General features: G+C 42.9%; 1 protein-coding gene across 3 annotated transcripts in view; it reads left to right on the plus strand.

Moving 5' to 3' along the window:
- Window positions 1–27,889, plus strand: part of LOC126248553 (beta-1,3-galactosyltransferase 5-like) — a 334,826-nt gene that overhangs the window by 177,218 nt on the left and 129,719 nt on the right. The window lies entirely within an intron of this gene.

Here is a 27,889-nt window from a genome sequence, read left to right on the forward strand (position 1 = left end):
ATTCAGCACTCAAATTACAACTAGGATCACAATACTTTTTATCAGAAATAGAAAAAAAGGTTTTTTTTGTAGAACAGTGTTCTCTGTGACAGGTAGAACGGCCACCAGAGTGCGTTAGCGTCGTTGGTGTTCAGTGTCCTTACCATGCCTGGTAGAGTATACAGGGTGAACCAGAACACGACTCATAAACTTCTGTAGGTGGTGCTATTGACAAAAACTAGGAAAAATGTCTAGTAAACATGGGCTCTTAAATGCGTACCCGAAGGCTATGAGCTGTTCTGTATCTTTCCTACTGAGAGACTATGTCTTGTAGTGAAATCTCTTTGCTTTCCATATTTTGTGAGGTGGTAGTATCAGCCAAAATAAGAAATAAAGGCTAGTGAACTTCGGCTCTAAGGTGCCTGTCTTCAGACTACGAACACTTCTTCATCTTCGCTATGTGAAACACATATCTTCTAATGAGTAGCTCTTGAAGTGTGAATTTTAGAGTCCATGTTTACTGGACTTTTTTTCTTGTTTTGGTGCATACACCAAAATATGAAAAGCAAACAGCTTACAGTAAAAGAGACGTGTTCCACTGTATAGAAGATGAACAAGTGCTCATAGCTCTTAAGGTATGCATTTTAGAGCCCTTACTTGTCATTTTCTCTTGTTTTGATCTGTACTACCACCTCTGGCACTTTTTCGGTGGAGTTCTGGCTCACCTTGTACAAGGGACGAAAACAGCGTCATATGTTGAGTGTTCATCGTGAAGGACACCGAGATACCGTGTACTCGTGTGAGACAGCGTTATCAGCTCCTGAAAGAGTTTGAAACTGGCTTCATTGTAGGTCTTTATTCGCCCAGTTGGTAGAATCGTGCAATATCCCGATTTGTGGCGCTTTCGAATGTGACGGTTGCTCGATAATGGATTGCGTGGGAATGTGAGGGGAGGTATACTCATTGTAAAACTTTCTGTCGACCGTGTCGCACTACCAGAAGGGAGGATAGCCGTATTGGGCACCAAACACTTCATACCCCTTCACATCTGCGCCTGCCTTCCGAGAACAAGTAATGGCCTCCCAGCAACATTCTGTCATCCCGCACCGTTGGTTGGAGACTAACAGCAGCCGAACTAGGCCTACACTAAGGTGACAAAAGTCATAGAATTTCTCCTAATGTCGTGTCGGACCGCCTTTCGTCCGGCGTAGTGCAGCAACTCGACGTGGCATCGACTCAGCAAGTTGTTGGAAGTCCCCTGCAGAAATGTTGTGCCATGCTGCCTCTATAGCCGTCCATAACTGCGGAAGTGTTGGCGCAGGATGTTGTGCACTAACTGACCTCCCGATTATGTCCCATAATTGCGGGTGATAGGGGTCGCCAAATCATTCGCTCAGATTGTCCAGAATATTCTTCAAACAAGTCGCAATAATTGTGGCCCTGTGACATGGCGCATTGTCATCCATAAAAATTCGATCGTTGTTTGGGAACATGAAACCCGTGATGGCTGAAAATGGTCTCCAAGTAGCCGAACATAACCATTTCCAGTCAATAATAGGTTCACTGGGACCAGAGGACCCAGTCTATGGCATGTAAACACAGCCCACACCATTACGAAGCCACCACCAGCTTGTGCAGTGCTTTGTTCGCAATTTGAGTCCATGATTTTGTGGGGTTTGCAACACAGCCAAACCGTACCATCAGCTCTTACCAACTGAAATCGGGACTCATCTGACAAGGCCAAGATTTTCCAGTCATCTAGAGTCCAACCAATGTGGTCGCGAGCCCAGGTGAGGCGCTGCAAGCGATGTCGTGCCGTTAACAAATACGCTCGCCTCAATCGTCTGCTGCCATGTCCATTAACGTCAAATTTCGCCGCACCGTCCTAAGGGATACGTTCGTCGCACATCCCACATTGATTTTTGCTGTTATCTCACACTGTGTTGCTTATCTGTTGGCACCGACAACTCTACACAAACGCCGCTGCTCTCGGTCGTTAAGTGAAGGCTGTCGGCCACTACGTTGTTCGTGGTGAGAGGTAATGTCTGAAATTTGGTATCCTCGGCACATTCTTCACACTGTGAATCTCGGACTATTTAATTCGCTAACGATTTCCGAAGTGGAATGACACATGCTTCTACCCCCAACTAACAAGTCTGTTAATTCCCGTCGTGCGATCATAATCACATCAGAAACTTTTTCACATGAATCACCTGAGTACAAATGACAGCTCGGCCAATGCACTGCCCTTTTTATACCTTGTGCACGTGATATTACCAGCATCTGTATACGTGAATATCACTATCCCATTACTTTTGTCGCCTTAGTGTAGGTAATTACTAACCCACGCGAAGCGGACGTTGACACCACAGCACAAACGGATGGGTCTGGAGTGGTGCCGTGGCCAGGAAGACTGGTCGCATTGTGTTCAGGATGAATTGCGGCTCTGCAATATCGCGCATGACCCTAGTCGGCGAATATTGGCGGCAGCTTGGGGAGATGTCCCGTTCTTTCAATGTTTTAGAGAGGCACACCAGTGCTACACCTGGTATCGTGGTGTGGGGAGCCATCAGGTATTATTTCAGTTCACAGCTGGTAGTGACCGAGATAACTCTTATGGCAGAACAGTACGTCACGGACATTCTACGTTCTTATGTGATATTTCTCATGCGACAGTATCCTACTTTGAAATATCAGTGTCAGGATAGCAGTTCTTTCTCGAGTCCCATGTATAGGCTGAGTCATCTATTTCACTTCTGATACTTTTTGATATGCTAAAAGACATTGTTAGTCTATTTTCACTGTGACAGAAAGTCATAATGGTCTCCTAAAATAACAATCAGAGCCGGCCGGTGGGGCCGTGCGGTTCTAGGCGCTTCAGTCTGGAGCCGCGTGACCGCTACGGTCGCAGATTCGAATCCTGCCTGGGGCATGGATGTGTGTGATGTCCTTAGGTTAGTTAGGTTTAAGTAGTTCTAAGTTCTAGGGGACTGATGACCTCAGATGTTAAGTCCCATAGTGCTCAGAGCCAATAACAATCAGCGTGTTTCCGTAACCTTAATAACTATGGAAATGAAGAGATTACTTTTTTTAATAGAACTTTGTTCTTTCTAGTTCTCGGTGTGTTCTGCAGCTCTTTCTGCATTTTCTGCCATTCTCCACAATTTATCACAGTTTCAGCAACTCATCATTAGCAGTAGTCATTCTAAACTTTTAAAAATCTTTAGAAATTGCTAAAAGTTGACGCTGTACATATTCTATAAACTGCGCAGATTAAATGAACTTCAGCGTATCTATGTAGCCTGTCCGTCCTAACCCAAACAAATACTGCTCATCGCATCATTCATACGACGCTCAATGTCGACGGAAAGCATCGGTTTGTTTCCCGTTACTAGCAAAAGGTTTTTTAAAGCGGAACATTACGTTACCGTTCGATGGAAAGATCCCAAATTAATCTAGTGCGGTATTCGTTTCACCGATATGTATTAAAAGGGACATCAAAACACAAATAATGACCAATACTCCTGTAACCACAGAGCAGCCTTTTATGATGTTACAGAGGAGAAGCAATTGCCGTGGTCACATTGAGAAGATATCTGGAGGCAGGGCAGCTTGAAAACGTACCGCTGCAAAAAGAAGGAAACGAGGAAGATCACGGAAAAGATAGAATAAAAGTTGCTGTGTCGAAACAAAAATAGAAGATTACAAGTGTCATAAGAATTTGTGGCTCTTAGGATGCTGTAAAAAACCTCGCCTCATAGACAGACAGACACTTTAAACGTGTTATACGATTTCACGTATGACTTGGTGTGTACGGTAGAAAATGTAGTATGATGGCCCGAATCTCCGTCCCTCGTTGGACCCACGATAAAAATATCAGTAACGTAACTCATCATTTTATGGTGCTTTTTAAGTAAGTTGTTCGAAAGTTCGGAACCCGCGTTACGCTTTGTAGCTGTAACACCGTCTGGCTGCGACGGTTCGCAGCTGCGGTTGCAATGTGCTGAAAGTTTCCGGATTTCTAGCATAAGGCTGGATCCAGTACTGAACGCGCCTGTGAGAAAAATAAGCGAGGCCTGGTGTGAGTGCCCGCCGTACAGCCAGGAAGAGCGGAAGCTGCGCGCGTCAGCTGATCTGCTGGCGCTGCGCGGAATTGCTTAACTACTCCACAATCCCTTGTTAGCGGGGCATCGTCCCCTGCTGTCGCTACTGGCTGCTTTAGGCTTTGCCACGGGCACAGCACGGGCTCGGTGGCGCTCGAGAACCAGAATATGAAAAAACGAAAACAAACTTACTTCACAGTTTCTAAAATACATTTTCAAATCACCAAAAACCAAGACATCACTTTTAAAAAAAATTACTACCAGTTTTTATCATAGCTCTTCATCTGGTTGACACAGTCTTATAATGTGCAGTTCGTTGACACCAAGCACACAAGTGGGATACAAGAGCCCAATAGTTCTACGAATACTTCAGGTTTGGATTTTACTTTAGTATACTAAAGTGTTTCTCGTTTGGCGACGTATGTATGCGAGAGCCATTATGCGGAATACAGTGGGCACTCATAATTCTTTCGAATATCTCATGCCAGATAACTGAAGTATCTGTAGACCCATGATGTTTAATATAGTGGTCTCATACGTCTATTTTGGAAGTTTCAAGCTTCACCCTTGAATTACCATTTCTCTTAACGTCAGCAGTTGTGCATTTGTGGTAGTTTTCAGTCCGAAGGTATGTTTGATGCAGTTCTCCACGCTAGTCTATCCTGTCAATGCCTTTTCATCTCTGCATATTTCCTTCAAACTACATCCACGGGAACCTTCTTACTATAGTGAAACCCTGACCACCCTGTGCTGTAATTTGCACGCCCCCCACTTCACTACCTCAGCGAACTTACAATCTCCTGATGACTCAAATGAATCCGATCAACTGACCTCTTCCAATATTTTCTCCCTAATTCAATTCAGTAACTTTTCATTAGTTGCCCTGTCGTCCCAACCAATCTTCAGAATTCTTCTGTAGCACTGCATTTCAAAAATTTCTGTTCTCTTCTTGTCTGTAACGAGCATATTCCACCTTTTCACTTCCGTACAACGTTAAACTCCAGACAAATACCCACAGAAAAAGTCTTCCTAGCATTTAAATTTATATTTGACGGTAACGTGTTTATCTTTTTCACAAGCGTTTTTCTTGGTAATTTAAATCCTCTCTACTTCGGCCGTCGTCAGTTATTTTGCCTCCCAAATAGCAAATTCAACTGCTACTTCTAGTATATAACGCCCTAACCTAATTCCTTCAGCATTGTAAGGTTCAATTCGTCTACATTCCATTACCATATTTTTAGCCCTTGACTACTAAACCACTGTAAAATTTACGATAGGGAACAGAACACGACATTTTGTACTTAATTTGGTATGTAACATACCATTGGAGATCTAATAATTTTAATTGACTAATGCATAACCTATAAATTATGATTTCCTTTGAATAAAATGTCGAGTAGTACACTTTACGATGGTTTAGTAGCAATGTAACGTCTCCCACCATTAGTGTTCTATCATTATTGTTGACATTCATATTATAACCTCTTCTCAAGACCGTTCAACATATCTTTCAAGTTGTTTGCCATCTGGCATACACAGATCTCACGAAAGTCAAGGAATAGCGATATGCACATATACAGATGGTGGTAGTATCGCGTACACAAGGTATGAAAGGGCCGTACATTGGCCGAGCTCTCATTTGTACTCAGGTGATTCATGTGAAAAACTTTCCGACTTCATTATGGCCACACGACTGGAGTTAATAGATTTTGAACGCGAAATGGCAATTGGAGCTACACGCATGGGACATCCCACTTCCGGAAATCGTTTGGGATCTCAATATTCCGAGATGCAAAGTGTCAAGAACGTGCCAAGAATACTAAATTTCAGACATTACCTCTCACCACGGACAACGCAGTGGCAGAAGGCCTTCACTTAACGAGCGAGAGCAGCGGCGTTTGCGTAGAGTTGTTGGTACTAACATACAAGCAACACTGTGTGAAATAACAGCAAAAATCAGTGTGGGACGGAAGACGAACATATCCATTAGGACAGTGCGACGAAATTTGGCGTTAATGGGCTATGGCACCAGACGACCGACGAGAGTGCCTTTGTTAATTACATGACATCGCCTGCAGTCTCTCTTGGGCTCGTGACCATATCAGTTGGACCCTAGACGACTGGAAAACCGTGGCCTCGTCGGATGAGTACCAATTGCTGTTGGTAAGAGCTAGAGCTTGTGGTAGTGTTCGAGTGTGGTACAGGCCCCCGTAAGTCATGGATCCAAGATGTGAACAAGGCATCGTGCAAGCTGGTGGTGGCTGCATAATGGTCTTGGTTGTGTTCACATGGCATGTACTGCGTTCTCTGGTCCAATTGAACCTATTATTGACTGGAAATGGTTATGTTCGGCTACTTGGAGATATTTTTCAGCCATTCATGGACGTCATGTTCCCAAACAACGGTGTCATGTCACTAGGCCACATGTGTTCGCGATTGGTTTGAAGAACATTCTGGACAATTCGAAATAATGTTTTGGCCATCCATATCACCTGACACGAATCCCATCGAACGCTTAAGGTACATAATCGAGAGGTCAGTTCGTACACAACATCCTGCGCCGGCAACTGTTTCGCAATTATGGGTCAATATTTCTGCAGGGGACTTCCAACGACTTGTTGAGTCCATGCCACACCAATTTGCTGCACTACGCCGGGCAAATGGAAGTCCGATACGATATTATGAGCTAGACCTAAGCACGACTTTCGTCACCTCAGTGAAACTACAATGTAACCTGGAAACTTCGTAGTTTTTATTTCGTAACCAATAAATTTTATTCCCTTTTTAAATATCTTCTTGCTTTCCGTTACTGCTTGCTCACAGTACAGACTGATTAGCCTGACTTATAGACTTCAGCTATGTCTCATTCACTGCTCAATTACTGCTTCCCTTCCATGCCCTTCGACTTGTAATTACAGTCTGGATTCTGTGGAGCTTGTAGATACCCTTTTGGCCCTATATGTATACCTCCTATTTTCAGAATTTCAAACAGCACATTCCAGACAGTAAACAATATCTCATCGTACTTTCATGTCCAAATTTTTACTTACCATTGGATTGCTATATGATGTACAAAACCTTTTGGGTCATAGCTTTATAAATGAAAGGATGCTTCGGTGGCTAAGTTGATGGGTAAACTTCGAATATTATCAGTCAAAACTAATGTGATCACCGCCACACTCCTCGAAGACAAAACGCAGGAAAAATACGGCCTCCCAATAACATGTGAAAAAGAAAACTTATACTGAAACGTGTAAAGGACTTTTTCATAAATACTAGCAACATATTGGACTCTACCATGAAGAAAATTAACTTAACAACAAAAGAATTACCGAGGGAAGTGGCGCAATGGTTAGCACACTGGACTCGCATTCGGGAGGACAACGGTTCAAACCCGCGTCTGGTCATCCAGATCTAGGTTTTCTTCGATTGCCCTAAATCGCCCCAGGCAAATGGCAGGATGGTTCCTTTGAAAGGGCACGGCCGATTACTTCCCCATCATTGACACAATTCGGGCTCGTGCTCCGTCTCTAATGATCTCGATGTCGACGGGACTAATTAAACCCAGTCTTCCTTCCATCAACAAAAGAATTGATCACTGAAATACGGAAAGGAGAGAAGCGTTGTAACGTTGATGAAATGTATCGTCATAAAAACTGGGATCGGTGTCGAGAAACATAAGCAACCGAATTCATACTTCAGACGTCAAGGCAGCGTTATAGAAAGTAGTCACTTATGTAGTGGTCACCAACAAAAGATTGTGCACACGGGCGATGCAAAAGTAGTACCTGCAACATAATACGACCCACAAGACACACTAAGTCAAAGGATTACACACGGAGGGAAAAACAAGAGCTGGAAAAGGATCAGAAAAAATCACTGCATCGGTCACTTGAAGTGCAAAAAAGAATTTCAATCCGAAAATTCTGAGAGGGCCAAAAACAAAATAGTACCTATAGAAGAGAAACAAGTCACTCAAATGCTTAATGGTAAAAACGGAATCCTATGTTATCAATAAACATAGTATTATCAACCCAATTGATTTTACAGTCTACGTGGTTAAAAAGTACACGATAACTGCAAGATACCCCACTCGCAAAGAGACATAGTTAGTTAGTTTCGTGTTCCATGGTTTATTTGCACGATAAATAGTAATTATCTGAAACGAGTCATTTTATATTCAAATGACAAATTAATTTGTGATTGTTGCTAAATGCTAACCATTATTTTTTTTAGCGTACACCACGTTTACACAATAAAATAATAAAAATTCATTATGGAACAGGAGTAGCCAAGGAGAAACTTTCTCAGTTTGTTTTCAAATTTTACTTTAGTGTGTCTCAGACATTTTATATCACTGTGTTACTGATCAAACATTTTGGTTCGGCGTTGTGTACCCGTTTTTGCGCTAAAGACAACCGTAATTTGGAGTTCAAAATGGTTCAAATGGCTCTGAGCACTATGGGACTCAACTGCTGAGGTCATTAGTCCCCTAGATCTTAGAACTAGTTAAACCTAACTAACCTAAGGACATCACACACATCCATGTCCGAGGCAGGATTCGAACCTGCGACCGTAGCGGTCGCGCGGTTCCAGACTGAAGCGCCTAGAACCGCTCGGCCACACCGGCCGGCTCATTAATGATGTAAGGCCACTGCAATGCTACGCAGAGGACAGCTGTTGCTCATAATTCACGTTTACTCCAGAGAAAATGCGAATCACTCTGGAACAAGTCAGTCCAGCATTGTTCGAATCCTGCGCTAGCTGCCGGCCGGGGTGGCCGAGCGGTTCTAGACGCTACAGTCTGGAACCGCGCGACCGCTACGGTCGCAGGTTCGAATCCTGCCTCGGGCATGGATGTGTGTGATGTTCTTAAGTTAGTTAGGTTTAAGTAGTTCTAATTTCTAGGGGACTGATGACCTCAGATGTTAAGTCCCATAGTGCTTAGAGCCATTTGAACCAACCTGAGTTAGCTACTTAAAATTAACCAGAAGGATTTCAGACGCCAGTCGCACCAGAACCGAGCGGCTGACGCTCATTGCCGATGCGGTTTAAAGGCAATATGTTACTTTTCCGAAGAATTCTTTAAAAATAATGAAACATTGAGTTTAAGAAATATGTATGATTGGGGCGCTGAGAATACGCACTGGCTGAGACAGACTGAACATTAAAGGCAGTGGAGTGCGAACGTTTGCTGTAGCATTGTCGGAAACTATGTAATTGGTCGTCTTTCATACCTCTCTGACGCAGTCGCTGTTTTACAAGTAGTACGGGATAGATCCCTTCTTAGCGTATGTAATAAAAGTCTTATTTAGATCAAACACGTTTTCATTTTATTTTAAAGCAGCTACAGTGATCACTGTACCAGTTACACATTTCCTTACAAATCTGGCTGACGAGATCATAAATAGTTCTCATGATTTAATTTACTACTATTTAACAGTTCTCATGTTTTAAATTGCTATTATCATTCACGTCTCTTTTGGCTCCTACTTCATTTCCTAACGTTCTTCCACACACAGGTCTTAGATTTTCATAACACTGCAGTTCATTGACACAGAACGTATTACCGTTTTCATTTCATTTACAAAACATGAAAATGATAATATATTCTGTGTAAGTAACGTGCGGTATGATATAAATCGGACACCTATGTGTAGGAAAACGTTTGCAAATGAAGTAGAAGCAAAAATTTAAAAAAACATAATATCGAAAAAAACAGTGAAATAGTGATATTTTGTTCAATTAGTAAATTTGAACTGCTAATCAAAACCAGACATTCTGCATAGTTGGCTAATTTGTAAACTGCTACACCCGCTCTCTTGTTTAGTGCCAAAGGCTCTTGTACAACATCAATGGCTAGTGCCAAAACACTCGATAATTCTAAGCACTGATATAGGAACGTGTTTTTATTCATTCGAATAACATGTAATAATGTTGATGTACAATAATTTTTCATCAATGATCGCTTCTTACTTTTTTCGACAAAGAGTAGCTGCGTTGAAATAGTTTCTCACGCATTAACTGCCTCTTTCGCCTTCTCCGCTTTACAAATTCAATAACATCCATACGAAAGTAATGTTTTCTCTTTATCAAATATATTAATAAGATACAGATAACCTCACTTCGTCGAGCAGACGAAAATAGAACACCCGATTTACAAACACCTTTCGCGTCAAACGACTCGGAAATGATTGGGTTAGCAAAATAAAATGCTGCACGTCAAACACGACACCGAAAATTGATTTCTGAAATTCATCTTACGCAAGTTGTGTTCGTTATTTATTTTCGTGTTCCGCTCATCAAAATTACGACCTCTCGTTACGATGTGGACGAGTTTTACAACTATGGTACTATTTATCAATGAAATACACTTTCAGATCAAAAGTGTCCGGAAACCTATTAGTGTACATTACTACGGGATGTGTCCACCTTTCGCTTTATGGTGGCCTGAGCTGTGTTGGACACTTTCAGTGAGATGTCTGAATATCTGTGGAGGAATGCCGGCAGTCCATTCTTCCTCAAGAGCAGAAACCAGACAAGGTAGTCAAGTCGGAAGCTAGGGTCTGGAGCGGTGTCGACGTTCAAATTCATCCGAAGGGTGTTCCATTGGGTTCAGGTCTGGACTCTGGGCGGCCCAGTCCATTTAAGGAATGTTATTGCCCACTGCACTGTCACGCTGATACAATCATCGTCCCCGAAGTACACTCATGCTCATAAATTTAGGATAATTACATAATGTGATGCCACACAACGTGGCACTACACAAAACTGGCGCTAATAGCATAGGCACATAGAGAACACACACGACACAGATCTATAAGTCCACAGTGATATACCGAGCGAGGTGGCGCAGTGGTTAGACACTGGACTCGCATTCGGGAGGACGACGGTTCAATCCCGCGTCCGGCCATCCTGATTTAGGTTTTCCGTGATTTCCCTAAATCGCTTCAGGCAAATGCCGGGATGGTTCCTCTGAAAGGGCACGGCCGACTTCCTTCCCTAATCCGATGAGACCGATGACCTCGCTGTCTGGTCTCCTTCCCCAAAAACAACCCCCAACCCCACAGTGATAAGTTGAGAAAACCGTCCTGAAACACATGTGCTACAAATCGTCACTGTTTACTGCGCATGTACCCCGACATCAATATGGGATATGATCACCATGCACACATACACAGGCCCCACAACGGGTTTGGCATACTCTGGGTCAGGTGGTCGAGCAGCTGCTGGGGTATAGCCTCCCATTCTTGCACCAGTGCCTGTCGGAGCTCCTGAAGTCTCGTAGGGGTTTGAAGACGTGCAGCGATACGTCGACCGGGAGCATCCCAGACGTGCTCGATAGGGTCTGGAGAACAGGTAGGCCACTCCATTCGCCTGATAGCTTCTGTTTCAAGGTACTCCTCCATGATGGAAGCTCATCAGGAGCTCATCATCCATCAGGAGGAAGGTGGGACCCCCTGCACCTCTGAAAAGGCGGACATACTGGTGCAAAATGACGTCCCGATACACCTGACCTGTTACAGTTCTTCTGTCAAAGACATGCAGGGGTTTACGTGCACCAATCATAATCCCACCCCACACCATCAAACCACGACCTCCATACAGGTCCCTTTCAAGGACATTAAGGGTTTGGTATCTGGTTACTGGTTCACGCCAGATGAAAACCCGGCGAGAATCGCTGTTCAGACTATACCTGGACTCTTCCATGAACATAATCTGGGACCACTGTTCAAATGACCATGTTTTGTGTTCATGACACCAGGCTTTACGGGCTCTCCTGTGACCAGGGGTCAGTGGAATGCACCTTGCAGATCTTCGGGTGAATAAACCGTGTCTGTTCAGTCGTCTGTAGACTGTATGTCTGGAGACAACTGTTCCAGTGATTACGGTAAGGTAACGAGCAAGGCTACCTGCAGTACTCCGTGGCCGTCTGTGGGCACTGATGGTGAGATATCGGTCTTCTTGTGGTGTTGTACACTGTGGACGTCCCGTACTGTAGCGCCCGGACACGTTTCCTGTCTGCTGGAATCGTTGCCATAATCGTGAGATCACACTTTGTGGCACACAGAGGGCCTGTGCTATGACCTGCTGTGTTTGACCAGCCTACAGCCGCCCTAGTATTCTACCCCTCATAACGTCATCATCAGTATGTGTTCTTTGAGCCATTTTCAACACACAGTCACCATTAGCACGTCTGAAAACGTCTGCACACTTACTCGCTGCACCGTACTCTGTCATGCACCAACACACCTCTGCGCATGTGGACTGCTGCCAGCGCCACCGTGCGATGACCGCAGGTCAAATGCATCGCATGTTCATACCCCGAGGTGATATAAACGTGCAAACCGCCCACCAGAGCGTTTTTCACCATGTATCAGCATTATCCATAATTTATGAGTATGAGTGTATTTCGCTGCTGTACGCAGTATACAAAGCTCTAAAATGTGTTCATATTTTTCCATGTTTAGCGTTTTCTTAATCACAATAACGGGACTGCACTCTAACCACGAAAAACATCCCCAATGCGCAACACCACTTACTCTGTACTTCACTGCTGGGCACTACACATCATGGCAGGTAACGTTCTTTGGACATTCAACAAACTCAGACCTTTGTGTCGGATTGGCACAGGGTATCAATTTTTTCCAGTCGTCCACTGTCCAGTGGCATGTCACTCTTTACGCCACGTCAAGCGTCACATATCATTGACTATAGAAACGTGTGGCTTATGAGGAGCTGCGCGACAGTAATACCCTTTTTTTTTCTTTTTTTTTTTTTTCAACTTCCTATGCAAAGTCATTGTGTTAGGTGGACAGCCTGTACCGCTTTAGTACTCACGAGTCATTCCTTTCCTGATTTCTTGCGGTTTTTTACAAGAACCGTCCGTAATGCTTCACGGCCCCATCCTTCAGTACATGAGGTCTCCCTGGGCTTGGTTGAGCTGTGTTGTTCCTTCGCGTTTCTGCTTTGCAGTGACATCGCCAACAGATGACTCGAGCAGCTTTACAAGAGTTGAAGTGCCGCTGATGGGTTTGTCACTCAGGTGACATCCAGTGAATAGACCACGTCCGAAGTCACTGACCTCTCCTGACCAACCCATTCTGCTGTCACTGCTCCCCTACTGATAGCCGCCTTTTATACTGGCGGGTCCACCTCTCGTGGTCAATTCCACAATATATATTGGGTGTTCGGATACTTTTGATCAGATAGCATATGTAGCAACATGCTGAATCATTTACTTGATTGTCTTATGCTATGGTCTTTTTACCGCGATTTAGACATAACTATTCTCTAATTTTAATTAGCAGAAGGAGTTGTCAAGCAGATTTGATTTCAGTTTGTGTTTGAAGTTGGTTTTATTATTTATTTCATTCTTATTCTTTAAATCGGTGTGCGTCGCATGTGTACGTGGTGCGCAGGGAACTCCGGCAACCAGCGTCGTACATGAGTGTGCTCGGCCCTCACAGCCGGAGCACTTGGCGTTCCTGTGCAGCGACGGAGCGAGGTCAAGGACGACCGCTCTCCCTGCTGATCCTCCAGCGTAGAAGCCGCTGGAATGCCGAATCACGGCTGATTCCAGCAGTAGGGGAAGGCCGAAAACGATTTAGGCAGCTTCCCCGTCAGAAGCCGTACTTCTTCCCGCTGTGAAAACGTTTACGTTTCGCCGTCATACAGAGAGCAGTGACTCGATATTCTGACGCATCGTCCTTGCCCATACGAGAAATGTCACACGATGTATAAGGTCTTCATTACTTCTATCCTCTCTGCGACGTTTCGTTCTCGCGTTTTACGTATCTGTTTGTACGCAAATGTCGAGTTCTCGATGGAATCACTGTATACCTTCTGTGTAGTGAATTTGTTTTTTTTATTGTATTTATCAGATTTCTGACTTTTTTGACACCCTGTACATAACAAATAGATTTGAGGACGTTGGGTTAAGTCGTTGTTTGAGATGAAGATATTGACAGAGGTGAGGAATTTGTTTATCATTATTTGAATAATTTGTGAGTGAATGTTTAATGAATTTGATAAAATTTCAATAATTATTGCATATACAGTTTAATGCAGTTTCACTGAATAAACCACTTATATGTTGAGCAACGCTACTTGAATTTCATTTATAGAATCTAAATAAAATTCACATCTCTTTCTCACTCCCACACATCGTCTGGTAATTGAAAATGGCTTTAATGTAAGGGGCCATCAAAAAGTTTCCGTTCGAAAGCCCTGCAGTCCAGAATCGGAATGCCAATCAGACAAAATCGCCGTGAGTCATTTCACCTACTACGCACCAGGTTGAAGATATCCGTTGGCTTAAACACCGTATCCAGACACACGAAGAAGTCCATAACTGCCTGCTGCACCTCCTAGTCCGACAGGAATCGTCGACCATTCAAGATCTCTAAATGACCGAAGACTTACTAATCGCATGGGGAGAGATCAGGACTACAGGGTGGGTGCTCGAATGACGACCAGCGCGGAACTCAGCGAACGACGGACATGGTGCCCCCTACGCATCCGTCATTCTTCGATCGATGTCTAATGGCGATTGTTCTTAAACAGCCAAGAAAAGAATAACAGAACGTTGCTCCTGTTTCGACGTATTGGTAACAACGTCGCCAAAGTTCATGTTTCCGCAATTACCGCATACACATCTGAAAGCACGAATGCGTCACTAATCTTTTGCCTAAATGCCTGTTCTTATATACCCACATCGGAGTCGCGCTACGTTTCATATACAGCGATGTGACAAAAGTCATGGGATGACGATATGCACATATGCAGATGGCGGTAGTACCGCATACACGAGGTACAAAAGGGCAATGCATTGGCAGAACTGTCAATTGTACTCAATTGATTTATGTGGAAAGGTTTCCGACGTGATTATGGTCGCACGACTTTGAACGCGGAATGGTACTTGGAGCTAGACGCATGGGACATTCCATTTCGTAAATTTGTAGGAATTCAATATTCCGAGATCCACAGTGTCAAGAGTCTGCCGAGAATACACCATTTCAAACATTACCTGTCACCACGGACAACATTATGGCCAACGGCCTTCACTTAACGACCCAGAGCGGCTGCTTTTGCATTGGCTACGAGATTGGAATAATAGAGAATTGTGAAAGTGGTTCGATGAACCCTCTCCCAGGCACTTAAATGTGATTTGCAGAGTATTCATGTACATGTAGAGTTGTCAGTGCTAAGCAACACTGGGCGAAATAACTGCAGAAATCAATGTGGGACGTACGACGAACATATCCGTTAGCACAGGGCGGGGAAATTTGGCGTTAATGGAATGGAACAGCCGACAGTCCCTCTCCTGGTCTCGTCACCATATCGGTTGCACCCCAGACGACTGGAAAACTGTGGCCTGGTCAGATAAGTCCCGACTTCAGTTGGTAAGAGCTGATGGTTGGGTTCGAGTGTGGCGCAAACCTCACAAAGCCGTGGACCCAAGTTGTCAACAAGGAATCGTGCAAGCCGAGGGTGTCTCCATAACGGTTTGGCTGTGTTTATATGGAATGGACTGCGTCCTGTGGCCCACCAATCACTGACAGGAAATCCTTATGTTCAGCTACTTGGAGACCGTTTTCTGTCATTCATGGACGTCATGTTCCCAGACAATGATGTCACATCACCAGACCATAATTGTTCGTGAATAGTTTGAAGAACAATCCGGACAATTCGAGTGAACGATTTGGCCACCCAGATCACCTGACATGAATCCCATCGACCATTTATAGGACATAATCAAGAGATTAGTTCGCCCGCAGTTATGGACGGCTATAGAGGCAGAGTAGCTCTGTATTTCTGTAGGGCACTTTCAACGGCTTGTTGAGTCCATACCACGTCGAGTTGCTGCATTACGCCGGGCAAAAGGAGGTCAAACGCGATATTAGGAGATATCCCATGACTTCTGTCACCTCAGTGTACACTGCAGCAACGCCCTCAAATGGAAACATTTTGATCGGCCCTTGCGCTATTAAGCTACAAGATTTTAGATTTTTTTTATCATGTATTGTTCAGTTCATTCTAGGGGGAGGGAGGGATAGTGCCAGGCCACCAGCAGGTAAGATCGGGTTATATAGTGAGCCAGCCGAGGTGCGGTAAGGTACCTGAGTGTTTTTCGAACCAGGGATGTGTGTGCAGCCCTGTGAATACAACTTCTATCATATTGGAAGACAGGAGAGTCCACAGTATACTCATCATGAACATGTAGAAGAAAGGGCAACAGATGATCACCCAGAACGATGAAATAAACATTCTGTGTCACGTTCACGGTAACTTGAACGCGTGGCTCCAAGTTATGGTATAGGAAACGCCCCCCAAAAAACATATAACCAACTCCAACCTAAACTACATCCTCCATATTCTGCAGATTTAACTGCTCATTGAATCGTCGGTGCACTCGACGTCTTGTGGCATTTGAAAAGAGGAAAAGTCGTGATTCGACGGACCACACTAAACACCTCCAGTCAGCTACTGTCCTGAAGATGAACTCACACTCAAATGAAAAACAAAGTTGTTTTTCTCGTGTAAATCTCTGTATGCTTAATACAGAGTTCTAGGCCACAGTGGACCATCATAAGTAAGTGTAGACTAAGGTAGTTTTCCTAGTAGCCTTAGGCAATTAAGATCTTAATCGCATTACTTGCGCGGTAGGTGTATTGCATACCTATAGGGTGTTACGTCATTTCTATCTCCTTGTCTGCGTATACTATCAGTGTCTTACTATGTAGACTCCCCCAGAAACCAGAAGAGGTGAACTGTCCAGAAGCTGACTGAGGGTATATAAAGGGCCACGTAACCTACAGAACATTTTTGTTCTACATAGTTACGTTCCTGTGTGTTACTCAAAGCAAATAGTCTTGATAGCAAAATTAAAACTGTCAATGTTTAATTCAAGTTTCATTCGAGAATTGTTGATTTGTTAAGTGAAACAGAGGGATACTCAAGTAAAAGAACGATACAGATGTATCATGCAGCGTTAGAAAACGTAATACCCTCAAAAAAGGTAAAATAACACTGCAGAACGAAAAGATATCAAACACTGCTTCCATACTTCGTCGAGCTCATATAAAACATGATTCTGTTATTTATAAACAACTTTCGCAGTTATAAGTAACAACAGGAAACGCGTCTTGCCTTTGGTCATGATGAAGAACGTTCTATTGAGTACAAAATAACAACAATAATTTCTATAGTTTTTTTTATATTTGTACTTGCATCAAAAGCAATTATTTTGGTTACATAAGAGCGCAGAAGTTTTGCGATAAACTGATTTTTATTGCTTATAAAATGCAATTTATATTTTGTAAGGATATAAAATATACAGTAGATTAGCAATGAATCATGTGCGGTCCTAATTATGTGCAAAACATACAAAAAACAAAGAGAAGTCGTCGGCTCCCAGTTTCTGTAACACATTCGTTTGTGTTTCTTTCCCTACCAATGCTACCAATACTACCCGTATTCCTACAATTTACTACGTAATTTATATAATGTACCAAAACTGCAGAATAGTAGTTTTCGTAAAGCGCGACCCTAGTTTAATATGATAGGTGACCTCTTTTTCGTTTGAAAATCATGATTTGCAACCAAGATGGCGATTTCCAAAAGACCACCATGCTACTAACATAGACATGCAGGTCGTTCCTCCTCTCACGTCTAATAATGCTAACTTTAAATTTCTGTTTATCTACCTGCTTTTGTTTTACAAGGGTGTTTTACACCTACGGGCCATCCTGCACTTGCTCCTCCTTACGTGTTGTGTAATAACCACAACGCTAAAATTAAAAAAAAAAATGGGCTTGTACAGAGGAGGTACTGTAGTCCTTCTTCTCGTATACTATCCTCGAACGAAATAGATGGGAAAATGATAATGGTACGCTAAGGAACCTCCTTTACACATTGTGCAGTGGCTTACAGAGTATGGAGGAATGTGTATTGTAGATAAACATGTAAGTTAATTCTACAGTTTATTGTTTTTCGTACCCATTTTTCTATCTGACCTAGCGTAGGTAGAACACAATTTATGGCTACTCGTAGTAGCAGAGACGTAGAACTGGTGAAACAAACAGGTGATTCCTGTGGTCGATGAAGGCAGAGTTTAAGAACTGAACAGCTAGCCAGATGCAGAGTGTAGAGTTTAGTGATAGTCACTGAAAGCATGCGCAGTTTATCCTAGGAGTGACACAAATTGACAAATGTAAATACAGGCAAGCTCAACCACTCTTGTTATCAATGGCGCATGCTGAAGGCATCAGAGACTGGCGAGAACTGCAGGTCTGTGGTATTTACGCATCAGTAGACAAGCCCACGTCACATGGCTGCTGCAGCGCCCTCTGTAGGAGCAAGCTGCGGCCGTGGTATCTTTAGCCTATATTCCCTATCGATACTTGCACTGGGCAGGAAATCGAAATCACTATTAGACACTAAACTCACATCTGCTTCATTTAAATTGGCTCACAGTAGCATACTTTTGTTGCTTAAAGAAATCACATTGTATCACATGTCTAATGGATTTATTTACTAGCAGCTACAACGGAAACAAATTGTCTGCAGAGGATGTTCCAGTAGTAACTCCTTTCAGATTTTCTAACTCTTTGATCTGTGTTTAATTTCCTTTTCTTGAAACTTCATCGCAAATTGCAGGTGTAGGGATGGTCATTCGTAGTCCTCTGTATTTTGTGCAAAATTTTCTGTCTCTCTTTAAAAAGCAGAACCTACATCTGCATACTTAAACTCTGAAGATAAATGCTCCCCATTCATGACTCGAGCAAAAGCTCAGGCTTGCGACAAAATTCTTCGCAGTGAACTGAGTGCCCATACCTCGTACCTGCTTAACTTTCTGACATCAGTAGTGTGATTAACCAGCTGACGTTTTATCAGTTTATAAAACTGCGTGGTGCTACATTCATACATTATACTATAGACTTTTTAATAGAATGCAATAGAAGGCCCAGTAGCTGAGTGATCAGCGTAGATGACTGCCACGGGGAGGACCCGGGTTCGATTCGCGGTACTGCTAAGAAGTTTTCCTTGGTGGGAGGACTGGTGCAGGATGCATTCGACGTCGTGATGCCAACTGAGGAGCTACTTTAGTTAGTAGTTGCGGCTTCACGGTCTGGAAAGCCTGCAAAACGGCAGCGAGATTGATATGCTGACCACATGCGCCTCCATATCACATCCGCATGACGCCGGAAGGGAGGATGATACAGTGGCCGCCAGAATTCCTATGTCCTTCATGGCCTGGCGAGGACCCCGCTTATCAGTAATGTATAACAAAGACGACAGTAACAACACACACATCTGTACTCCAGAAGCCACCATACGGCGTGTGACGAATGGAATTTGTACTTGCACTCTCATCCGACCCTCTTTGTCCTATTCCATTTGCTAATACTGCGTGGAAAGAACGACTTCCGATAAACATCCATATGAGCCTTAATATCTCTGGTTTTCTTTTGTGATTCTTTCGGAAGAGGAATATGGAGGAAGTAATGTGTTTTCCGACTCTCCGTGGAACTTACGCCGTGGCAGTTTCAACAATAATCCTCTCCGCTATGCACAACGTCTCTCTTCTAACGTCCGCCACTAAGCATCTGCCTGAGCATTTCGAGCTTACTAAGAGATCCCGTGACGAAATGCGCGTCTCTTCGTTGTATCTTCTTAATCTCTACTATTAATCAACCTATTGAGGACCCAATACCGACAAACAATACTTAAGAATATTCGAACAAGTTATTTGGTAGCCATTTCTTTCGTGGATGAATTTCGTTCTCGTAAGATTTTCCTATGAATCTTAGCCTCCATCTACATCTACATGGATACTCTCCAAATCACATTTAAGCGTCTGACAGAGGGTTCATCGAACCATCTTCACAATTCTCTATTATTGCAATCTGGTATAGCGCGTGGAAAGAAGGAACACCTTTATCTTTCCGTACGATCTCTGATTTCCCTTATTCAATCATGGTGATCGTTTATCCCTATGTAGTTCGGCGTCAGCAAAATATTTTCGCCTTTGGAGGAGAAAGTTGGTGACCGGAATTTCGTAAGAAGAATTGCTCCGCAACGAAAAACACCTTTATTTTAATGATGTCCATCCCAAATCCTGTATCATTTCAGTGACGCTCTATCCCCCATTTTGCGATAATACAAAACGTGCTGCCCTTGGACTTTTTCGATGTACTCCGTCACTCCTATCTGGTAAGGATCCCACACCGCGCAGCAGTATTCTAAAAGAGGACGGGCAAGCGTAGTGTAGGCAGTCTCTTTAGTAGATCTGTTACATTCTCTAAGTGTCCTACCAATGAAACGCAGTCTTTGGTTAGCCTTCCCCACACCTACAACATTTTCTATGTCTTCCTTCCAATTTAAGTTGTCCGTAATTGTAATTCCTAGGTATTTAGTTGAATTTACGACCTTTAGATTTGACTGATTTATCGTTTAACCGGAGTTTAACGGATTCCTTTTAGCACTCACGTGGATGACCTCACACTTTTCGTTATTTAGGGTCAATTGCCAACTTCCGCACCACACAGATATCTGTTCTAAATCGTTTTGCAATGTGTTTTGATCTTCTGATGACTTGACTAGTCGATAAACGACAGCGTCATCTGCAAACAACATAAGACGGCTGCTCAGGTTGTCTCCCAAATCGTTTATATAGATAAGAAACAGCGAAAGACTGTAACACTTTCTTGGGAAACGCCAGAAATCATTTCTGTCTTACTCGAGGACTTTCCGTCAATTACTACAAACTGTGACCCCTCTGACAGGAAATCACGAATGCAGTCACATAACTGAGACGATATTCCATAAGCACGCAATTTCACTAAAAGCCGCTTGTGTGGTACAGTGTCAAAAGCCATCCGGAAATCCAGAAATACGGAATCAATTTGAATTCCCTTGTCAATAGCACATAACACTTCATGTGAATAAAGAGCTAGTTGTGTTTCACAAGATCGATGATTTCTAAATCCGTGTTGACTGTGTGTCAATAGATCGTTTTCTTCGAGGTAATTCATAATGTTTGAACACAATATATGTTCCAAAATCCTGCTGCATATCGACGTTAATGATAGGGACCTGTAAATTAGTGGATTACTCCTACTACCTTTCTTGAATATTGATGTGACCTGTGCAACTTTCCAGTTTTTGCGTATGGATCTTTCGTAGAGCGAGCGGTTGTATGTGATTGTTAAGTACGGGGCTATTGCATCAACATACTCTGAAAGGAACGTAATTGGTGTACAGTCTGGACCAGAAGACTTGGTATTATTAAGTGATTTAAGCTGCCTCACTATTCCGAGGATATCTACTTCTACATCACTCATGTTGGCAGTTGTTCTTTATTAGAGTTCTGGAATATTTACTTCGTCTTCATTTGTGCATTTCGGAAGGCTGTGTTTAGTAACTCAGCTTTGACAGCACTGTCTTCGATAGTATCTCCATTGCTATCGTGGAGAGAAGGCATTGATTGCGTCTTGCCGCTAGCATACTTCACATACGACCAGAATCTCTTTGGATTTTCTGCCAGGTTTCGGGACAAAGTTTCGTTATAGAAACTATTATAAGTGTCTCGTTTTGAAGTCCGTTCTAAATTTCGAGCTTCTGTAAAAGATTGCCATTCTTGGGGATTTTGCGTCTGTTTAAATTTGGCATGGCATTTTCGTCATTTCTGCAACAGTTTTGTGACCCGTTTCGTGTACCAAGGAGGATCAGCTCCGTCGTTTGTTAATTTGATGATGATGATGAGTCCCATAGTGACGGAGCGTAGGGGAACGATGCGGGAGACCCGCACCGCCGTACTAGGCAAGGTCCTAGTGGAGGTGGTTTGCCATTGCCTTCCTCCGACCGTAATGGGGATGAATGATGATGATAAAGACGACACAACAACATCCAGTCATCTCGAGGCAGGAAAAATCCCTGACCTCGCCGGGAATCGAACCCAGGACCCCGTGCTCGGGAAGCGAGAACGCTACCGCGAGATCACGAGCAAATTTATTTGGTACAAATCTCTCAATTCCTGTAGATACTATTTCTTAGAATTCATGCCACAACTGGTCTACACTTATATTAATTTAGAAGGAGTGGGGATTGTCTCTCAGGAAGGCGTCAAGTGAATTTTTATCTGCTTTCTGGTCGGCCGGTGTGGCCGAGCGGTTCTAGGCGCACAGTCTGGAACCGCGCTACCGCTACGGTCGCTGGTTCGAATCCTGCCTCGGGCATGGGTGTGTGTGATGTCCTTAGGTTAGTTAGATTTTCTAAGTTCTAGGGGACTGATGACCTCAGAAGTTAAGTCCCATAGTGCTCAGAGCCATTTGAACCATTTTTATCTGTTTTCTGGAATAGGTAAATTTTTCGTTTATTTATGGAGGATTTGGGGGTTACAATATTCAATCTCGCTACGTCAACCCTGTGTTCACTAATCCCTATATCCGTTTTGAGGACCGTTATTGACTTAGGATTATTTGTGGCTAAGAGGTCAAGTGTGTTTTCACACTTGGTATATGTTTCTTCTGCAAAAGTTTTATGTGATCATGCCACTTTACATCGCTATAGACGGTTACTCCTATTTTACAGTTGTTGTTGTTTTAGCGTAATCGAACAGTACTTGTACAACGAATCTCTACAACATGGAGAATTATAGGTTTTAATTTCCCGAAAAATCTGTCATTTGAGATGGAAAATAATTTTTCATTGGCCAAATATTAGGAGGTATTACTCCTTCCATCTCTGCAACCATAACAATACGGATTTCTTAAGAAGGGCTTCTGTTCAGAAGACGAGGCATGGCTGTCATTGTTCATTGTCTATAGGAAGCACCATGGCATAAATAATAGAACTGTGTTATCGGCTTTAATTATTTCACGTGGAGTGTGTCTCCTGGTACTGTTGAGAAAGCATCATCGCATTTCGCCCGTACGATAAAAAGTACGTGCAGAAAATCAAAATCAGGAATACAGGTTCATAACTTGAACCTCGACAGTCGAAAATGCGAATGCAGTGCTTGCCTGTATCATACTGAATAATTAAATACTATGTATTCATCAATAACAATTTAGCTAGAAGGCACAGTGATAAATTACTAAATACCCAATTCATAATTCGTAACTGATTCACTCAGAAACTGTGCTTATTTGCGATCGTGTTGAAATGTCAGATGTCTCAGCGAAACTAGGCAACAGCGTGTGTCTAGCGCCTCCATCGACCGAACAGACAGTACTGCCACTTTAGGTAGCAGGATCTGTCGTTAGTGCTGCCGTCTTCTGTAATCGCCCAGGCCCCGACAGTTTGTTATTTTTTAATTCCTGTTATACTATTTGCGTTTCTTACGTCATGACTGTTTGGATTTCTTCGTATGTGGCTCTTGTTTCGGAGACTGTTCTTCTACTACCCTGTTTTTGCTACAAGTTGTTCATGGAATGGTTTCCATTGTTGATTTAAATGGCAACAGCAGGAGACACCTGCAGTTCTGATATAAAGTTGTATTATTCAAACTGAACATGTTTCAAAGCTAAGTTCATTTTCAGCAGTCGTCCTGTGAAGAGAAATGAAAGCACTATATCGGAATGCTCAAGATAAAAGCATTTATATGGGTACACATAAAAACACTAATGGCAGAAAACGTACATGGTCAAATGAAGCTTGGTGGCCACATCTTGCAAATACAAGAGACAGTCTTCACTCTTTCCGGTCTGATCATGTAAGTGTAGAAAAGTTGAGGAATGTTTTCAAAGAAATAATATCGACAGCAATTGAGAGATATATACCACATAAATTAATAAGTGATGGTACTGATCCCCCGTGGTACACAAAACGGGTCAGACCGTTGTTGCAGAAGCAACGAAAAAAGCATGCCAAATTTAAAAGAACGCAAAATCCCCAAGCTTGGCAAAGTTTTACAGTAGTTCGAAATATAGCGCGTACTTCAATGCGAGATGCTTTTAATAATTTCCACATCGAAATTCTGTCTCGAAATCTGGCAGAAAACCCAAAGAGATTCTGGTCATACATAAAGCACACCATTGGCAACACTCAATCAATACCTTCACTACGCGATAACAACGGTGAAGTCACTGATGACAGTGCAACTAAAGCAGAATAATTAAACACGTTTTTCCGAAACTCCTTCACCAAAGAAGACGAAGTAAATATTCCTGAATTCCAATCAAGAACAACTGCCAAGATGAGAAACATAGAAGTAGATATCCTCGGTGTAACAAAGCAGCTTAAATCACTTAATAAAGGCAAGGCCTCCGGTCCAGATTGTATACCAATCAGGTTCCTCTCAGAATATGCTGATAATATAGCTCCATATTTAGCAATTATATACAACCACTCGCTCACAGAAAGATCCGTACCTAAAGACTGGAAAATTGCTCAAGTCACACCAATACCCAAAAAGGGAAGTAGGAGTAATCCGCTGAATTACAGACCTATATCACTAACGTCTATTTGCAGTAGGGTTTTAGAATATTTACTGTATTCGAACATTGTGAAGTACCTCGAAGAAAACGATTTATTGACATATAGTCAGCACGGATTCAGAAAATATCGTTTTTCTGAAACACAACTAGCTCTTTATACTCATGAAGTAAAAAGTGCTATCGACAGGGGATGTCAAATTGATTCCATATTTTTAGATTTCCAGAAGGCTTCGACACCGTTTCTCACAAGCGTCTTCTAACCAAACTGCGTGCCAACGGAGTATCGCCTCAGTTGTGCGACTGGATTCGTGATTTCCTCTCAGAAAGATCACAGTTCGTAGCAATAGACAGAAAGTCATCGAGTAAAACAGAAGTAATATCCGGCGTTCCCCAAGGAAGTGTTATAGGGCCTCTATTGTACCTGATCTATATTAACGATATAGGAGACAATCTGAGTAGCCATCTTAGATTGTTTGCAGATGATGCTGTCATTTACCATCTTGTAAAGTCATTGGATGATCAAAAACTCTTGCAAAATGATTTAGATAAGATATCTGTATGGTGCGAAAAGTGGCAATTGACCCTGAATAAAGAAAAGTGTGGTGTTATTCACATGAGTACTAAAAGAAATCAGCTACATTTCGATTACGCGATAAGACACACAAATCTGAGGGCTGTAAATTCAGCTAAATACTTAGGGATTACAATTACAAATAACCTAAATTGGAACGCTCTCATAGATAATATTGTGGGTAGAGCAAATCAAAGACTACGATTCATCGGCAGAACACTTAGAAGGTGCAACAGGTCTACCAAAGGGACTGCTTACACTACGCTTGTCCGTCCTATTCTGGAGTATTGCTGTATGGTGTGGGATCCACATCAGGTGGGACTGACGGATGACATCGAAAAAGTACAAAGAAGGACAGCTCGTTTTGTATTATCGCGAAATAGGTGAGATAGTGTCACAGACATGATACGTGAATTGGAGTGGCAATCATTAAAACAAAGGCGTTTTTCGTTGCGACGAGATCTTCTCATGAAATTTCAATCACCAGTTTTCTCCTCCGATTGCGAAAACATTCTGTTGTCACCCACCTACATAGGGAGAAATGATCATGACGATAAAATAAGAGAAATCAGGGCTCGCATGGAAAAATTTAAGTGCTCATTTTTCCCGCGTGCCGTACGAGACTGGAACGGTAGAGAGACAGAATGAAGGTGGTTCACTGAACCCTCTGCCAGGCACTTTATTGTGAATAGCAGAGTAATCACGTAGATGTAGACGTATATGTATAAGAGGCGTTCAATAAGTAATGCAGCGCCGGCCGTGGTGGCCGAGCGGTTCTAGGCGCTACAGTCTGGAACCTTGCGACCGCTACGGTCGCAGGTTCGAATCCTGCCTCGGGCATGGACGTGTGTGATGTCCTTAGGATAGTTACGTTTAAGTAGTTCTAAGTCTAGGGGACTGATGACCTCAGATGTTAAGTCCCATAGTGCTCAGAGCCATTTGAAACATTTTTTTTTAAGTAATACAACACATTATTTTCTGATAGCAGGTTATTCTTATTCAGGATTCCAGTACACCACATTATTCCACACTCTTTTGACTACGAAACACTACTTTTCAACGTAATCTCCGTTCATTGCAACGCCCTTACGCCGCCTGATTGGGTGGGTCTGTATGCTCTCTTGATGCAACTCTACTGGTCTACGTCGGAGCCAACGTCTTGCTGCATAATAACCTCATCATCATCCATGGCCTACTTCCCGTGGAGTGTATCCTTCGTTGGGCCAGACAGCTGGAACTAGGAAGCTGCTAGATTCGGGCTGGAGAGTGGATGAGGAACAACAGCCAATGAAGTTTTGTGAACTCCTTGCGAGTGCGCAGACCTGCGTCAGTCCTTGCGTTGTCATGGAGAAGGAGAGGTTCGTTTGCATTTTTGTGGCCACGAACACGCGGAAGTCGTTTCTTCAATTTCCTAGGGGTATCACAAAAAGCTTCAGAGTTGAGTGTTGCACAATGAGGGAGCACATCAAACAGAACAACCCTTTCAGAGTCCCAGCAGATTGTCGTAATGACATCACTGGCTGAGGGTAAGGTTTGAACCTTTTCTTCTGAGGAGAGGTGATGTGGCGCTATTCCATGGATAGCCGGTTTACTTCTGGTTCGAAGTGATGAACCCATTTTTCATCGCCTGTGACGATGTTCGACAAAATTGTCACAATCAGCCTTGTAACGCTCAAGAAATTTGAGTACCCCCACTGGTGGATGAGTGTGTCAGCACTACCAACATAGACGGCCAGTTGAGCAGCGAGGTGTTTGATTGTGATTCATCGATCATCTCAAATGAGTTTCCGCACGTTCCAACATTTTAGGAGTCACAGCCTCACAGTGATTTTGTTCACTGCGAGGACTCCGTAGACTTTCTGCAAGCACTTATGAATGTCTACGATGCTCTGTTTTCCGTCAAAAGAAATTCAGTGACACCTCTCTTATTGGAACGCACCTCCATTAGAGACGCCATATTGAAGAGTACGAGCAGCGTCGCCACATATCGGTGTACTCCATGCAACTATAGGGACTGCAGCGGGAATTTTCCACGATATCCCACAACAAATTCCGCATTTGAGGAAAAAATATGGTGCATTACTTATTGAAAGCACGTCGTATGTGCATTCTACAGTCACATGCAGAAAGAAAATGAGCTGACGTGTAGGATTTCTTTTGAAAGAGACGCCGCTGATTTCCTTTTCCTATCCTAGCTTGCATTCCTTTCCTAATGGCTACGTCATCGCCGAGAGTTAACCCTACTTTTTTTTAATATTGAGCTCATCACGAGCTGAGACAGACCCCAGCCGCATCGTAAATACGTATATTTATGTCAGAAACGCTGTCTCCAAGGAGAGGCGATAATATGAAGTGCTCTCTAATGAAAGCCTGAAGATACGGAAGTGGAAGTGGGTTATTTATGTTTGCTTTTACAAAGATATTGAGAACAGATAGAGATACGGAGTTCTTCTATCATTTTTTAACAAGAATATTTCGTTCCACTAGTAAATATGCTTTATGTAATAATTGATGCAACTGCTCACTTCGTTTAAAAAAGCTATCACAGGATGGTGTAGCACCTACCCCAGTGATTAGTTTGTGAAACTTCGTCAAAGTACTGGCTTAAATAAGTTTTGTGACCGGAGCGTCTGCAAGAAATATTAAAGATATTCAGAAAGGTAATGTTTAATTGAACAGTATGTCAGGAATCTCTCGCAAGGAACGGCGTGGTTTTCAATGATACGCTGAAATCGTATTTGAAAAGAGCCAGTATCTAAAACATATCTTTATGTCTTAATATACGAGTATCT

Source organism: Schistocerca nitens, chromosome 3, assembly GCF_023898315.1.
Source record: "Schistocerca nitens isolate TAMUIC-IGC-003100 chromosome 3, iqSchNite1.1, whole genome shotgun sequence".
NCBI classification, from domain to species: Eukaryota; Metazoa; Arthropoda; class Insecta; order Orthoptera; family Acrididae; genus Schistocerca; species Schistocerca nitens.